This window comes from Macaca mulatta, chromosome 1, assembly GCF_049350105.2.
Source record: "Macaca mulatta isolate MMU2019108-1 chromosome 1, T2T-MMU8v2.0, whole genome shotgun sequence".
NCBI lineage: Eukaryota > Metazoa > Chordata > Mammalia > Primates > Cercopithecidae > Macaca > Macaca mulatta.
Genome location: NC_133406.1, coordinates 222,445,307 through 222,459,372, shown reverse-complemented (window position 1 = coordinate 222,459,372; position 14,066 = coordinate 222,445,307). Strand labels below are relative to the sequence as shown.

At 46.3% G+C, this 14,066-nt stretch overlaps 1 long non-coding RNA gene across 1 annotated transcript; it reads right to left on the bottom strand.

Moving 5' to 3' along the window:
• Positions 1 to 818: 818 nt before the first annotated feature.
• LOC144338602 (uncharacterized) lies at positions 819 to 13,484 on the bottom strand. Its single transcript, XR_013412849.1, has 4 exons — positions 13,250 to 13,484; positions 11,582 to 11,728; positions 6,995 to 7,164; positions 819 to 3,755 (listed from the first exon to the last, which is right to left on the bottom strand). It is a non-coding gene; the product is annotated as an uncharacterized LOC144338602 (long non-coding RNA).
• Between the last annotated feature and the right edge of the window lie 582 nt (positions 13,485 to 14,066).

Sequence of the window (14,066 nt, the reverse complement as noted above, 5' to 3'; positions counted from 1 at the left end):
GGGACATTTTTAACTGGATCTCCACCTCATACCACACATAAAAATAAATTCCAGATAAATCAAACAAAACTTTAAAACTATTATAAGGAAATGTAGCTGAGTATCTTTCTGGTATGGAGTTAGGGAAAGATTTCCTAAACAAATAGCAAGATACTCATTATAATGGAAAACCCTGTCCATTTGACTACATCGAATACTAAAATTTCTGTATGCTAAAACCATTATAAAACAAAGTAAAAGTACAATATATTTGAAAAAGATAGTTGCAACAGTATAGAAATAGTACTCAGAATACACAGTACAGTACTTCTATAACTCAAAAATAAAATGACAAATGGCTGGGTGCAGTGGCTCACACCTGTAATCCCAGCACTTTGGGAAGCCACAGCAGGTAGAACACCTGAGGTCAGGAGTTCGAGACTAGCCTGGCCAACATGGTGAAACCTTGTCTCTACTAAAAATACTAAAATTAGCCAGTCATGGTGGCAGGAACCTGTAATCCCAGCTACTTAGGCAGCTGAGGCAGGCAAGAGAATCGCTTGAACCTGGGAGTTGGAGGTTGCAGTGAGGCGAGATCGTGCCACTGCACTCCAGCCTGGGTGACAGAGTGAGACTCTGTCCGAGAGAAGGAAGGAAGGAAGGAAGGAAGGAAGGAAGGAAGGAAGGAAGGAAGGAAGGAAAGAAGGAAGGAAGGAAGGAAGGAAGGAGGGAGGGAGGGAGGGAGGGAGGGAGGGAGGGAGGGAGGGAAGGAAGGAAGGAGAAGGAAGGAGAAGGAAGGAAGGAAGGAGGGAAGGAAAGAAGGAAGAAAAGAAAAGAAAGAGAAAGAAAGATGACAGCCCAATTTTTTAAAACTATGTAAAAGAAAACACAAAAGATGTATAAAAGAAAACCCTAATGATTGACAAATATATGTTAAAAATGAAACTTAAATACTAAGTTGGGAAATAAAATTTTTTAATTGAATTATCTTTCACACAGATCACATTGGCCAAAAAAAAAAAAAAAAAAATCATTCCCACCATCCTTGTCCAGTCAGACTCACACATGCTGTTGAGGCTATAATTGGGAAAATCACCCTGGAAAATAGTTTTGTAATAACTATCGAAGTTTAGCATGCAACTATTCTACGATCTAGCATGTCTACTGTTGGGTCTATATATAGACCTAGAAAATTCTATGTGTAGCAGTGACCGTAACTGAAAAGAAAAGGCAATGACCTAAATGTTCTTCCACATGGAAATAGTTTTTAATGTGTTATATTCATATAATGGAATATTATACAGCTATTAAAATGAATGAACTAGATCTGTGAGTATCAACATAGATCAAACTCACACAGAGTATTGGGATAATAAGGCAAATTGCAGATGGTTGATAACATAGTGAATCATTTATGTAACATGTTCAGTCACACAAAAGCCACTACATATTGTCTGTAAGTACAAATACATATGGCAAAAATGGGAAAACATAAACAGAAAGCATGAAAACAAATTAATGATTATGATTGCCTCTGAGGGATGAAGAAGGAGAACTGGGACTAGAAAGGGGACTGAAGAACTTCAGCTTCATTAGTAATTTTTAAATGTTCATATTTTATGAAAGGATGTGGGACACATATTAATATCCATGAATTAACAATAGTAGGTAAAGAGGAATCTCTTTCCTTCCTTCCTTCCTTCCTTCCTTCCTTCCTTCCTTCTTTCCTTCCTTTCCTCCCTCCCTCCTTCCCTCCCTCCTTTCCTTCTTTCCTTCCTTCCTTTCTTCCATCTTGTCTTTCTAATAAGACATAAATAATAATGGCCTCTGCTTCCTGGAATTGGGGATGGAACATGAAAAGGTAAAACAAATCAATTTTTTCTTAACTCATACTCATATATATCTTGGAATAAGGATTATAAGAATCCAGGAGGCCTTCAGTGAGGAGGTGATACTTTAATGGAGTTTTGACGGGTGAATAGAAGTTCCCCTCTGTACAGGATCAAGGAGAAAGATGGAAGAAAGACATTCTAGACAAGGAGACAAGCATGTGAAAAACATCAGGAACCTAAAACAGCATGCGTATTCAGGAATGATAAGTAAATAGGCAAGGAGGGGTGCGGGGAGCTGGAGAAATAGCCAAGGACAGATCATGGAGACACTGGGGAGACAGGCTAAGGATCTCAAATTTCATCCTGTGAGCACTGGGGACTCAGGACTAGGAGCATCCTGCAAGGTAGAACCCTTCTGACCTCTGCCTGTTGTGCACCAGAGTTTAGAACAAATTCCATACCACTTTGAATAGGTAAAGGTGGGTGTGCCATTCCAGTGGAGATATCCTCCCTATTGCCACTTTCTAAAGTGCCATTTTGAGAGCAACTTTATTCATGGGGGATACAACAGACCACTTGGCACCGAGTGACCGGATACAAGCGACTAGCATCCTGCAGGAGTTTCCTGGGAATACCAGCTGTCCAGTACTTGGAGACTTCAGTGCCCAGGGGATATTGTAGCCTCTTCACCAAGGAAGAGAAAGTCTTCAGTCCTATGGGGAGCTGAGCTTCAGTACAGCTCCTTCACTGGAAAGAGTGGGACAGAGAGAACTCAGTCTTTGCTAGTTTACTGTCCAGCCAGCCCAGAGTCTGCTGCTGTGGTCAGTTCAGGCCATTCTTCTCATCATACTACAAACACCAAAGGCCATGGTTAGGCTTGTATTTTTAAAGCCTAGCATCGAGTAACAGATGGATTGGAAGAAGATGGCAGGGCCACATTATGACTTCATGGGCCTTTTGGCACTGTGCCTTCATGGGCTCCTTCCTCCATAAAAACACTAGAAATTATATTTTATCATGTGTTGATATAAAGGTAAATCTATTTTTTTACAGTACTATACTATTTATTGAAAATTTTTATGCATATATAAAAAATATGCTGTTACATGTATAATAGAGACACAAAAATCATTTTAAATCTGTGATATCTGCTGTAAAGGTGAAAATGTTAGTATTACATGTTAAAACATTTTTATTGACCTAAAAGTATAGTTTAGTTTTTCTTCTGATTTTAAAATATCTTCATAGGTTCCCCTAAAAGTATCATGGGCCATAGGTACTGTGCCTACTGTGCCTATTGGATAAGTCAGCAGCCCTGAGGACAAGACACAGGGAGACCACGCAGGAGGCATCACAACAGTCACAGGGGTCCATGCTGATGCAGTCGCCATGACGATGGAGAGGCTGGTGAGAAAGCTATTTGATGAGCTAGACTGAAGTGAATACAGATATTCTTCATGGAAAGGTAAGGATGGAGGGTGGAAGGGAAGAAGCAGAGACCCAGCAACCAGAGAAGTACCTCTGCCTCCCACATCTCATACACTATAAATGAAGACAGACAGAAGGAAGCTAATTGGAGCCATTTTCAGCCTAAATGGAACTGCTTCCTCATCCCTCCAATGGGACAGACCCACCTGGGAAATGAAGCATCCAGAGCAGCCAGTGTTTAAGGGCTTACTCGTTCAAGCACATCACTGCTAAATGAGCTCCCGGGAGAGCCTCTCATGCCATAGTGGAGACACTGGCATTCCGGAGTTCCAGAGCAGGGTCAGGGACCTGGCCCTCAGCTAAGATGCTCCGTCTGCTTCATCCTTCTGTGGGCAGGCTGCTCAGCTGGCATTGATGCCCCATGCAGAGTCCTTGCCACAACAAGAGCAGGCCACAATGTTGCCCAGACTGCTAGCTGTTGTCAGCGTGTTGCTTCTCCATGAGCTGAGTCAGCAGCTTGGGAAAAAGAGAAATGGATCCCAATTAAGGTCTGCCTCAAGCTGTGGCAGGATGTCAGCAGGTTCCTCCAGCTACCTCTACACACACACACACACACGCACACACACCTTTCTCCTATTTTTTCTTATAAAGCTGGGTCAGCATTCACTGCCTCAAATTCTGTCACAAAACCTAAGGCTCAGCTCCCTGCAAAGCAAAAAGAAAGCAGGAATGTGAAGCTTTCTGTGCCCTCATTCTACATATGAACTTATTAATACCTTCCACAAATGTCTTGATATAGATCCCTGAAATCTCTCCCTTGCATTTCCCCAGCAGAGGTCAGGCACTTTGCCAAGGGGACTCTTGGGTACCTACCTATTGTTCCTAGGCCAAGTTTCAGCAATCCTAGTTGTTCCCAAACTTTAGTGTGCATCAGAATCACCTGGAAAGCCTGTTAAAATGCAGACTGCTGGGCCCCAGCCTCAGGGTTTCTGGTCCAGCACGTCTGGGTGTCCCAAGGACCTGCATTCCTAGCATGTTCCCAGTTGATGCTGATACGGCACCTTGGGGACCACACTTTGAGAACCACTGCCTTCACCCGTTTCTAACCTTTTGCTTTTCTGCTTTTGACCTTCCGGCCTGTCCTCCAAATCCTTACCTTTCCACTGTTTCTTACATGTCTCCTAACTTGACTTTTAACCTTGTCCTTCCACCCAAGCCCTTGGCTCCTCTGAGCTCCAGTGCAGTCATGCTACCTGTGGCCTCCATGACTAATGACTCCCCTATCCAGCTCTGCCCCAGGAAGAAGGCACCAGCTGTGGCTTTCATGGGGCCTTTTACTTTTCGATAACCCCTCTACATGATTCACCTTACATGTTGGAGAGGATTCTCTGTCCACACTAAGTGTTTGTCAGAGAATAACCAATGAGCTTTCTCTTGCGTTGAACAAGGAGATCCTGGGGTTAGAAATGCCCCCTACATCTCACTTCGGCCCCGAGGGAAGCCCTGTCTCACATATCAGGAAACTGAGCTGCACATCAGTTAGTGACTAGTCCAGAAAGAGTCCTGCTGGTTCCACGACAGAGATGAGTGTCCCAGCCGGGTCTTCTGATGCCAGGTTCCCTGCTCTTCCCACTTGCAATCAACTTCTATATCTGTTGGGAATGCTTTCAGCTGCAAGTGACAATCCCCAGCTAACAGTGGCTGAAACCCACCAAGATGCATTTTTCTCATTCATGGTCATGTATTTTCTCGGAAGTCTAGAGGCGAGATGTTTTAGGTCTAGATCAGTGGTACACTGATTATCAGGGCACAGATGGCCTTTGCAATTCTCTGACCTTTATCTCAGGATCACAAGATTGCAGCCACAGTTCAGGGATAGGATTCTCCCTATGGCCATGTTAAAGCCAGTACATAGGGACTTGCAAGACGCAGATGTTCCCCTGACTTGTTCCTCTCTTTCCTCTCTTATGAAGGAGGAAGCTCCCTCCCCAGCTGATTTCCCCTTACACCCATTAGCCAGAACTAGACAGGCAGGGAAGTTCTGCTATCAAAGAGAAAAGATGGTGATAGCTTTGTGGCAAGCAACCAAGACAGTGTACCACGGCATCCTCCTGAAATAAGTGTCCCACAGGATTCTGGGAGCTTCTGGACGGCCAACACATTCAAGCCTATTGAACTATAAAACCACTCATCTGTGTCCTAGTCCTCTTTCTATTCTCAGTGTCTGACACACCAAATCTGTGCATTCAACACACATCAATTCATTCCCATGTGCCTGCTATGTATCAAACACTACAGCAGGCATTGGACCAGCATGGCATAGTAGAAAGAGCAGGAGCTTTAGAATCAGACTGGATTGTCTTCAAACTTCACCATTTTCAAGCTGTGTGACCTCAGGCAAGCCGCTTCACCTCTCTGTGCCTCACTTTTGTCATTGCAGAATGGTAATGAAGACTTAACACACATCAGGCACAGGACACATAGTCATTCAGTGGATGAGAGCTAATGATAATGACCTAAGAAGGGTGGCACATGGCACACTGGCCATACCCTCAATTAACACACTACCAAGTCTCAGGACTCACAACCCAGCGAAAGAGACGGACAGCGAAACACATAATCACAGCATAATGGGACAGGAGTGGAGATGGCACTAAAACAACACAGAGGAGGGGGCATCCAATGCATCTACGCACTCACCACAGCTTTCCCACACAGCACCTTAGCAAGCAGGTCCGATCTATCTCACCACTGGGGAGGGACAAAGGGATGAGTCACCATCATGCAGAGTTCCAATTCCTTTGGAAGGCCACCACAAAAAAACAGAATGGGGCCAGGTGTGGTGGCTCACGCCTGTAATCCCAAGACTTTGGGAGGCCTGAGTGGGAGGATGGCTTGAGGCCAGGAATTTTAGACCAGCCTGGGCAACATTGTGAGACCTCCTCTTTATTAAAAAAAATAAAAATAGGCCGGGCGCGGTGGCTCAAGCCTGTAATCCCAGCACTTTGGGAGGCTGAGACGGGCGGATCACGAGGTCAGGAGATCAGGACCATCCTGGCTAACACGGTGAAACCCCGTCTCTACTAAAAATACAAAAAACTAGCCGGGCGAGGTGGTGGGCGCCTGTAGTCCCAGCTACTTGGGAGGCTGAGGCAGGAGAATGGCATAAACCCGGGAGGCGGAGCTTGCAGTGAGCTGAGATCCGGCCACTGCACTCCAGCCTGGAGGACAGAGCGAGACTCCGTCTCAAAAAAAAAATAAAATAAAATAAAATAAATAAAAATAATAAAAATAAAATAAGCTGGGGATGGTGGTGTGCACTTCTAGTCCCAGCTACTTGGGAGGCTGAGGCAGGAGGATCACTTTAGCCTGGGACGTTGAGGATGCAGTGAGCAAGATCATGCCACTCCATTTTTCAGTTGAAGAAACAGAGGCACAGGGAGGTAATACATTTGAACCCCAGGCCCCAGCTCTGGAGCCTGTGTTCTCACCATTACGTTACACTGCCTCCCTGAGATGGGTTTCAAGGCATCTTCCCTGCTCAAGGACTCTGTCTGGAAGATGCCATTTGTTTACATGGGGGATATCCAGGTGAGGCTGGATTTGAATATATTCCCACCATGAGGCAGCTGGCAAGGCCTCGTCACACCTCCACTCCCTGCCTAGCCCAGATAGGAGGGGGATGATCCATTCTGTACCTCCAAGGGGATGTGGGCAGAATGGCATGGGCCTAAGTGATGCCAGTGGTACCTCACCTCTTGGCAGTATTGCTTCTTCATTGTCGTTGAAGTCCTGCATTCCCAGGCCATGCTGCAGGATCCTTCATCCCTTTCCTGGCCCCTCTTCTATGCCAATTTCTGGCCTGGGTACCAGATACAGGAATACATGTACCAGACTCAACCTCAGCCCCTGAAGGGCTCAAGATCTAGGAAAGAACACAAAAGACCAATGTTTGCAAGGCTGTCTGCAGAAGCGTAGAGGAAGACATCTCACCCAGCCTTGGAGAAATGATGGTTAGGGGAGTCTACATGCAAGATATTGCATGCTGGCTCATGAACAGCGCCCAGCCAGGTGAAGCATTTGGGAGAGGTGATAATAATAACAGCAAACACTTACTGTGGCAGGCGCCTGTCTAAACACTTCACTGAATTAATTCACCAGGACTCAGAAACAACCCAGTAAGGTAGGTGATACGATTTGGCTGTGTCCTCACCCAAATCTCCCATAATTCCCATGTGCTGGGGGAGGAACCCAGTGGGAGACAATTGAATCATGGAGGCAGTTTCCCCCATACTGTTCTCACGGCAGTGACTAACTCTCACAAGATCTGAGAGTTTTGTAAGGGGAAACCCCTTTCACTTGTCTCTCATTCTCTTGCCTGCTGCCATGTAAGATGTGTCTTTCTCCTTCCACCATGATTGTGAGGCCTCCCCAGTCATGTGGAACTGTAAGTCCATTAAACATTTTCTTTATAAATTACCCAGTCTTGGGTGTGTCTTTATCAGCAGTGTGAAAATGGACTAATACAGTAGGTATGCCTATCATCTTCATTTTACAGATAGGAAACTGAGGCACAGAGAAGTTAAAGAGCTTGTTCAATATCATTGAAATAGTAGATGGTGAAGCCAGCATCTGGTTCTGGCCTCTGGGCTCTCAACCTCCACATCATGCTGGAGAGTGTTTCCTGCTGAACAGCAGCTCCTACAAAGGCCTGAGCAACTGGCAGAAGGGTCCACCCAGGGCAGCCAACAGTGGTGAGGCTGGAGAGACCAGCAGTCGACTTTTGTTCACTGACACAGCTCTGGAGTGGGCTGACAGCAGTCCAACCATGCACCATGCGGGAAAGCCGGTCAGTTCTCTCCACTCCCCTGGCTGATTGACAGCAGACCCATAGACTCAATCCCCAAAGACCTAACCCTGATTCCAGCCCCAGCCTTAACTCCAGCTCAGTTTCTGCAAAACCTTCCCCAGTTAATTACATGCGTGGAGACCATACAACCAACCAGGCAGTTTTCCACACTCCCTCCTCACTCTCTGCTCTCACCCTTGCCTGGTCGGGTACCCATAATGCATTTTCACAACTTATGTATGCCCTTTTTGGGATCTTTTAATATCTCTCCTCAAACCACACCTGGCTAATTTGCTAAGCACTGAACCAAAATCCAGAACTGCCCAGCAGATAAATTAAGGAACAACTGTTTCCCTTTCAGGAAGACTGACCACAAAAGTCACCAAACAGCAAATTCTTTTTCAATGCCAGTGCAATACAGAAAGATTCTATTTTTAAATCAATCCACAAATGTTTGTCCTATTGATTTTGTTGATTTGTTTATATATACCCTGTCTCATTCCACTAAAAACAAAAAAGGCTTGGGCAATTTTCAAAATACATGTAACCAAATACAATAAATAGATGCAGAGTCAGGACAAAGAAAAGCAAAGGTAGGAAATAAAATAATGCAAGGAGTTTTATTCAGCTTCAAAATATCCTGCATGGTTTGTTTTGGTTGGGTAGCTTGCTGGGTTTGAGCTTCCTGGTGGCCAAGGCAAGGACAGGTGCATTCATTAAACAGATTCCTAGGGCTCCACCATCAGCGGGGGGCCTGCCATTCACCCACCCCTGATGACACAGTTGCTTATCTTTGAACATAGATGGGCAATGGTCCCCAAGGCCCAGACAAGCCACCTTCTCGATCAGCGATGTCCCCTCCCCTGGGCTCCTAGAAGTTCTTACTCTTAAGATAAGAAGGGGTGGGCTATCCTCTTTTGAAGCCTCCTAGGTTCCAGGCATTTTGCCAAGTACTGTATGTGTCTTAACTTACCTAATGCCCCCTCTGTGAGGTTCAAATCTCCAGCTCCAACATCTACTTGGAACCCAGGTTCTTCCAAAAATTATTGGTTACTTAGATGTCTCAAAGTCACATGGAACTCACTGTGCCTAAGTTGACCCCTCACAGTCTCCCCATCCACTCATCCAATCTCTTTCCTGTGTTTTGGGGCTCAGCGAATGGCACCACCATCCGGTGGCTCAGGCCAGACCTGATGAGTCATCCTTATGTCTGTCATGCCCATAAAACACCCATAAAACACCTACTACCAAGTGCTGCCAGCCTTACCTCCTAAACAGTTCCTGAAGCCCTCACTTCTCTCGACTGCATCTGCACCTCCCTCCCTTGATCAGCCACCTCCTCTTGTGTGAGCCCCTCCAAGAACTTCTCACCCTGGCTCCTCACATGAACTCTGGTTCCTCTAATACACCCTTCACTCTGCAGCCAGAATAATCTTGTCAAGACACAAAACACATCTGACCTCAGCAATCCTGATTAAAACCCCTCACTGGCTTCCCCTTACTCTTAAGATGTAGACCACAGCCCTCAGAGTGGAGAACAAATTGGCCCCTGTCCATCTCTCCGATTGTACTGCAAATCACAGCCCTATTGGCTCTTCTCCAGGCTCATTGGCCACCTCCTCCTTCACTGTGCCTGGGACACTTCTTCATGCCATTCTGCTCATCCATCAGCTCTTCCTAGCCATCACCTCCTTTGGGGAGCCTTCCCTGACTCCCATCACTAGTCAAATCCTGCTTAAGCTTTCCTCATGCCCCACATCTTCCCTTTGAGGCCCTCATCCCACCTGGGAGGATGGGAGACCCACAGGCTGGCCTCAGTGTCTGCACTTACACCCTTTCCATAATAAGCAGTTGATTAGCCCTTGATAATATTTGTTGAATGTTGTTGAATGAATAGATTAGAGGCTTGTCATAGACCAAATGATGGCTGCTAAAGATATCAGGACCTAATCCCTGGAACCTGTAAATGCGACCGTATTTGGAAAAGGGTCTTAGCAGATGTGATTAGGTGAAGGATCTTGAGATGGGCAGATTATCCTGGATTATTCGGTAGGCCTTAAATGCCATCACATGTATCCTTATAAGAGAGAGGCAGAGGGAGACTTGAGACACAGAAGCGAAGGTGATGTGAGGACAGGGCAGAGAGAGATTGGAAGACACTGGCCTTGAAGACTGGAGTGACAAAGCCACAAGACAAGAGGTGCCACAGCCACCTGAAGCCAGAAGATGCAAGAAGCAGATTCTCCCCTCGAGCTTCTGGAAGGAGCGCAGCCCTGCACATATCTTGATTTCAGCCTATTGGTAGCCGATTTGGACTTCCGGCCTCCAGAACTGCGGAAGAATAAATGTGTGTTGTTTTAAGTCACTAAGTTTGCAGTAATGTGTTACAGCAGTCAAAAAAAAAACTAACGTGAGGCTCATAGATGATGAAACCCAAGCTCAGAGAAGCTAAGTTATTTGCTCAAAGTCACATGGCTAGTCCAGTCCTGCCCTCCCCTCAATCTTCTCCAGGAAGCTATTTAGAGAAAGCTGACTTTTCCAAAATGAAAACCCCAGTGGGGCTGAGGTTACTTGGGAACAATGAGAGCTCACAGCCCCCAGACCAGGTATGGGGAAACTGGTCCCTCTCAGCACACATGGAGCCAGCCAGGGTCCTGGCCTCTTCTCCGTCTCTTGTTCTGAGGATGCAGATCCCAGCTTATCCCCTCACCTCAAACTCCAGGAGAGGACCCTTCTCAGGACTTGATTATTCCCAGCACAGTCCCTCAAGAAGCTGGGCAATGCAGCCAGGAATTACCCAAAAGCTCTGGCTTAATCACTCCTGAGCCACGAAGACCGCTTGCTAATGTCTCCCTTCAGAAAGTTCCAGGCCCCTGCCTCTTTGTTTCCTCCTTCCCTTGCTCCTTTCCTTCTTGCCACTCCTGGCATCATACAGAGAGTGAAGCCAGTATGGATTTCACCTTGGTAGCCGTCTTGCTAGGGGAAGCTAAGACAAGAACAGTGCTACGATGAGCTGAGCACAACACGCCCCAGGCACATGCTAGGTGCTCTCACATGGCACACCTCAACAGGCTCAACAGCCAGGCAAGATAAGTGGTACCCATCTTGCTGTTGGGGAAACTGTGGCTTAAAGAGACCAAGAGCTCAAAGTTACCCAGCTAGGAAGTGGCCAAGTTGGGATTCAACCAGGTCTGCCTGACTGCAGATCTAGTGCTTTTCCCACCCACCCCACGATCCCCAGTCCCAGTCCAGGAGAAACTGCTTCTGCCTTAATAGAGAAGACACCCAGAGGCCCGCTTTCTCAGCCTGTCTCCACCAAGTCGTCTGCCCTGAGTTTCCATTTATCCATCCAAAAAATGAAGCAACCACCCAACCTAGCCCAAGTCCACTCAAGGCAAACTCATGCAAATCAAATGCAATAATAGATGAGGAGCTGTTTTGAAAGTAAAAGTTCCGTGCCTGGGATTATTATTGTAAATACTGTATACTCAACTCTTGATTTCCCACACTAATGGGAGGGAGCAGTGGCGCAGATAATTAAAAATGCATTTATATTTGGCTCTGGAATGTGTTTTTGTTGTCATATTCGGAGATGACTGGGTCTGATGTTCTGGGAATTCAGTGTGACTTCATAATCCTTCTGAAAAAAAAAGAGGAAAAGAATAACAAATGCTTGTCTCGAGAGCAACCAGAAAACCATCCCGTGCTCAGTCTCAGCTGGTCTCCCTGTCTCTGCTAAGAATGGGAAGTGTCACCTCCAAGGTAGACACAAAGGCACCCAGCCTGGCAGAGCTTTGAAATAAACGACTATTGTTACTTTAAACCAGTGGATTTTCAGATGGTTTGTTATGCAGCAGTATTTAACTACTACACCCCAAATTCCACATTCTCAGGAGGTCTGTGTCCTCTCCAAGATTTCTATGAATTCCTGGTCACTTTAGAGTCCAACTTCTTTTAGTCCTTCCATCTGTCCCCCCACTCCTTTCCTCCCACACTGTTCCTTTCCCAGACCTGAAACCCATCTCTTACCCCTGATACTTCCTAAATAACTTACAAGGTTTTTGTGAGTGTAACAGACTACTGAGAATCTGGAGGCGATGGAGGAGTGTTCCTATCACAGAATCTCAGATGACTTTCAGTTGGATGCTAAAAATCTCTGTTCTTAAAAAAATATTTGTTCCCCTTCACCAACAACTTTCTTCCTTAGCTTTGGTCTCCTGCCAGTTTGCCTCCTCTCTCCCTCTATCTGTTTCTCCTCTCTTCTCTGTTCTTCCACACCTCCAATTTCCCATGCGTATCATCGGCTAGCAGTTTAGCTATCTGCCATTTCCAGACACTTCATGCTCTCTGAGTCTTATCTTCCACTCCCAGAAGATTGTCAAAGTATTTTCCAAAACAAAGATAGTTTCCCCTAAGGGGATTCTGATGCCAGATATTCAACTAATAGTTGCACTTTCTAATCCTGCTGCATAAGTGAGGGAGGATACTTCCAGTTGTCCATTGAATATTCATTCTTTTCTTCCTTCTTACCTTCGGTTTGCTCATTTTATTCAGGGGAGTTAATTTTCCTGCCTCCTTTGCAGACCAGAGTGGACATGAGACATGGTTATGGTCCTTGAGGTGTAAAGAGAAGTCTGCTGGGGACTGATGAGAATGTCCAACTTTTCCTGAGACAGGTGCCACCCCGTCCTCTTGCTTTTTCCTGTCTAGGACACAGACCCAATGTCTGGCAGTGCAGCAGCCATCTTGCCACCATGAAGACGAAAGCCACATGCTCAGGACAGCAGAGCAGAAAGACAGAACGGGTCTGCACTCTTGACTTCCTTCAGCTGCACCTGGACTGCTTAATTCTGGACGCCACGTTCAGGGCAAAAAATAAACTCCTGTATGTTGGGTTTTCATCTCTTGCATCTGAATGCAATCCTATGCAATCCTCCCTGATTCAATAAGTAATTACATTTTGATTTCAAAAACCTTTCCTTTCACCACTGCTGCTTCAGGTAAACGGATGGTGCCGTCAACCACTGACTATAGGTTAAACAAAGCTGCTAATGATGTCAATTAAAAGTGCTCAAGTAATATCACCTGCAACGATTGAGTGTTGTCTCTAAGTGGAAAAGAACAGCTGGGAACCCCACGCTCATCTCAGAATAGCACTAACCTGAGCCCTCCTGAGGGCAGAGATGGTGCCCTTGTTCGTTCAGTCTCCCTGTGACATGCCAGGCGCTGAGGGGACTCAGAGCTCGTGAGTGGAAAGGGAATGAGCCACAGAGTGGACTCGGAGCTTCCTGAGCAATCTTTTTGGTATGGGGTGGCCCTGAGGAGGTGGGTTTCTTTAGACGCTAAGCAGACAGGCAAACCCCATGGAAAGCGACTTGGCAGGACTTTAGACCTCACACCTGGCTGTTATCCCAGCTCAGCCATCTGAGTAGGCAAATAACCTTGGGTGGGGACAATATTTACCCTACAAACTTCAGCCTTCTCGACTGCAAACTGATGACATTAATCACACCGTCTTACACAGTCATGAGCATTACCCGAGATGACCTGTGCAGGGCATTTACTACCTGCTCACAGTAAGTGCTCAGAAAATGCCCGCTTTACTACCATTACCTACAAGGAGGTCATTTCGGTGCTGGATTCGGGAAGGAGACATAGACTAAATGGGTAACAGTCACTCAGCAGAGGAGGCCCCATCTGGGTTCTGCAGGGAGGTCAGCCAGCAGCAGTCATAGGGCTGAGTGACTCCCTACTTGCAGCAAGAGCAACTTGCTGACTCTCGGGTGCTCCTGTCCCCTGGTCAGACCCTCCTCATCACCCCGATGTGTCATGATTCATCTATCTGTCCACCTTTCTCATCAGCCTGGGAGTCACTCTCTGCACCTCCGGGGTCCAGCACATAGTAGGTAACAATGAATGTTTATTGAAGGAGGAAGGGACAGCTAGCCAGAGGCAGTGGATCTGGAAGTGGCGGGCCA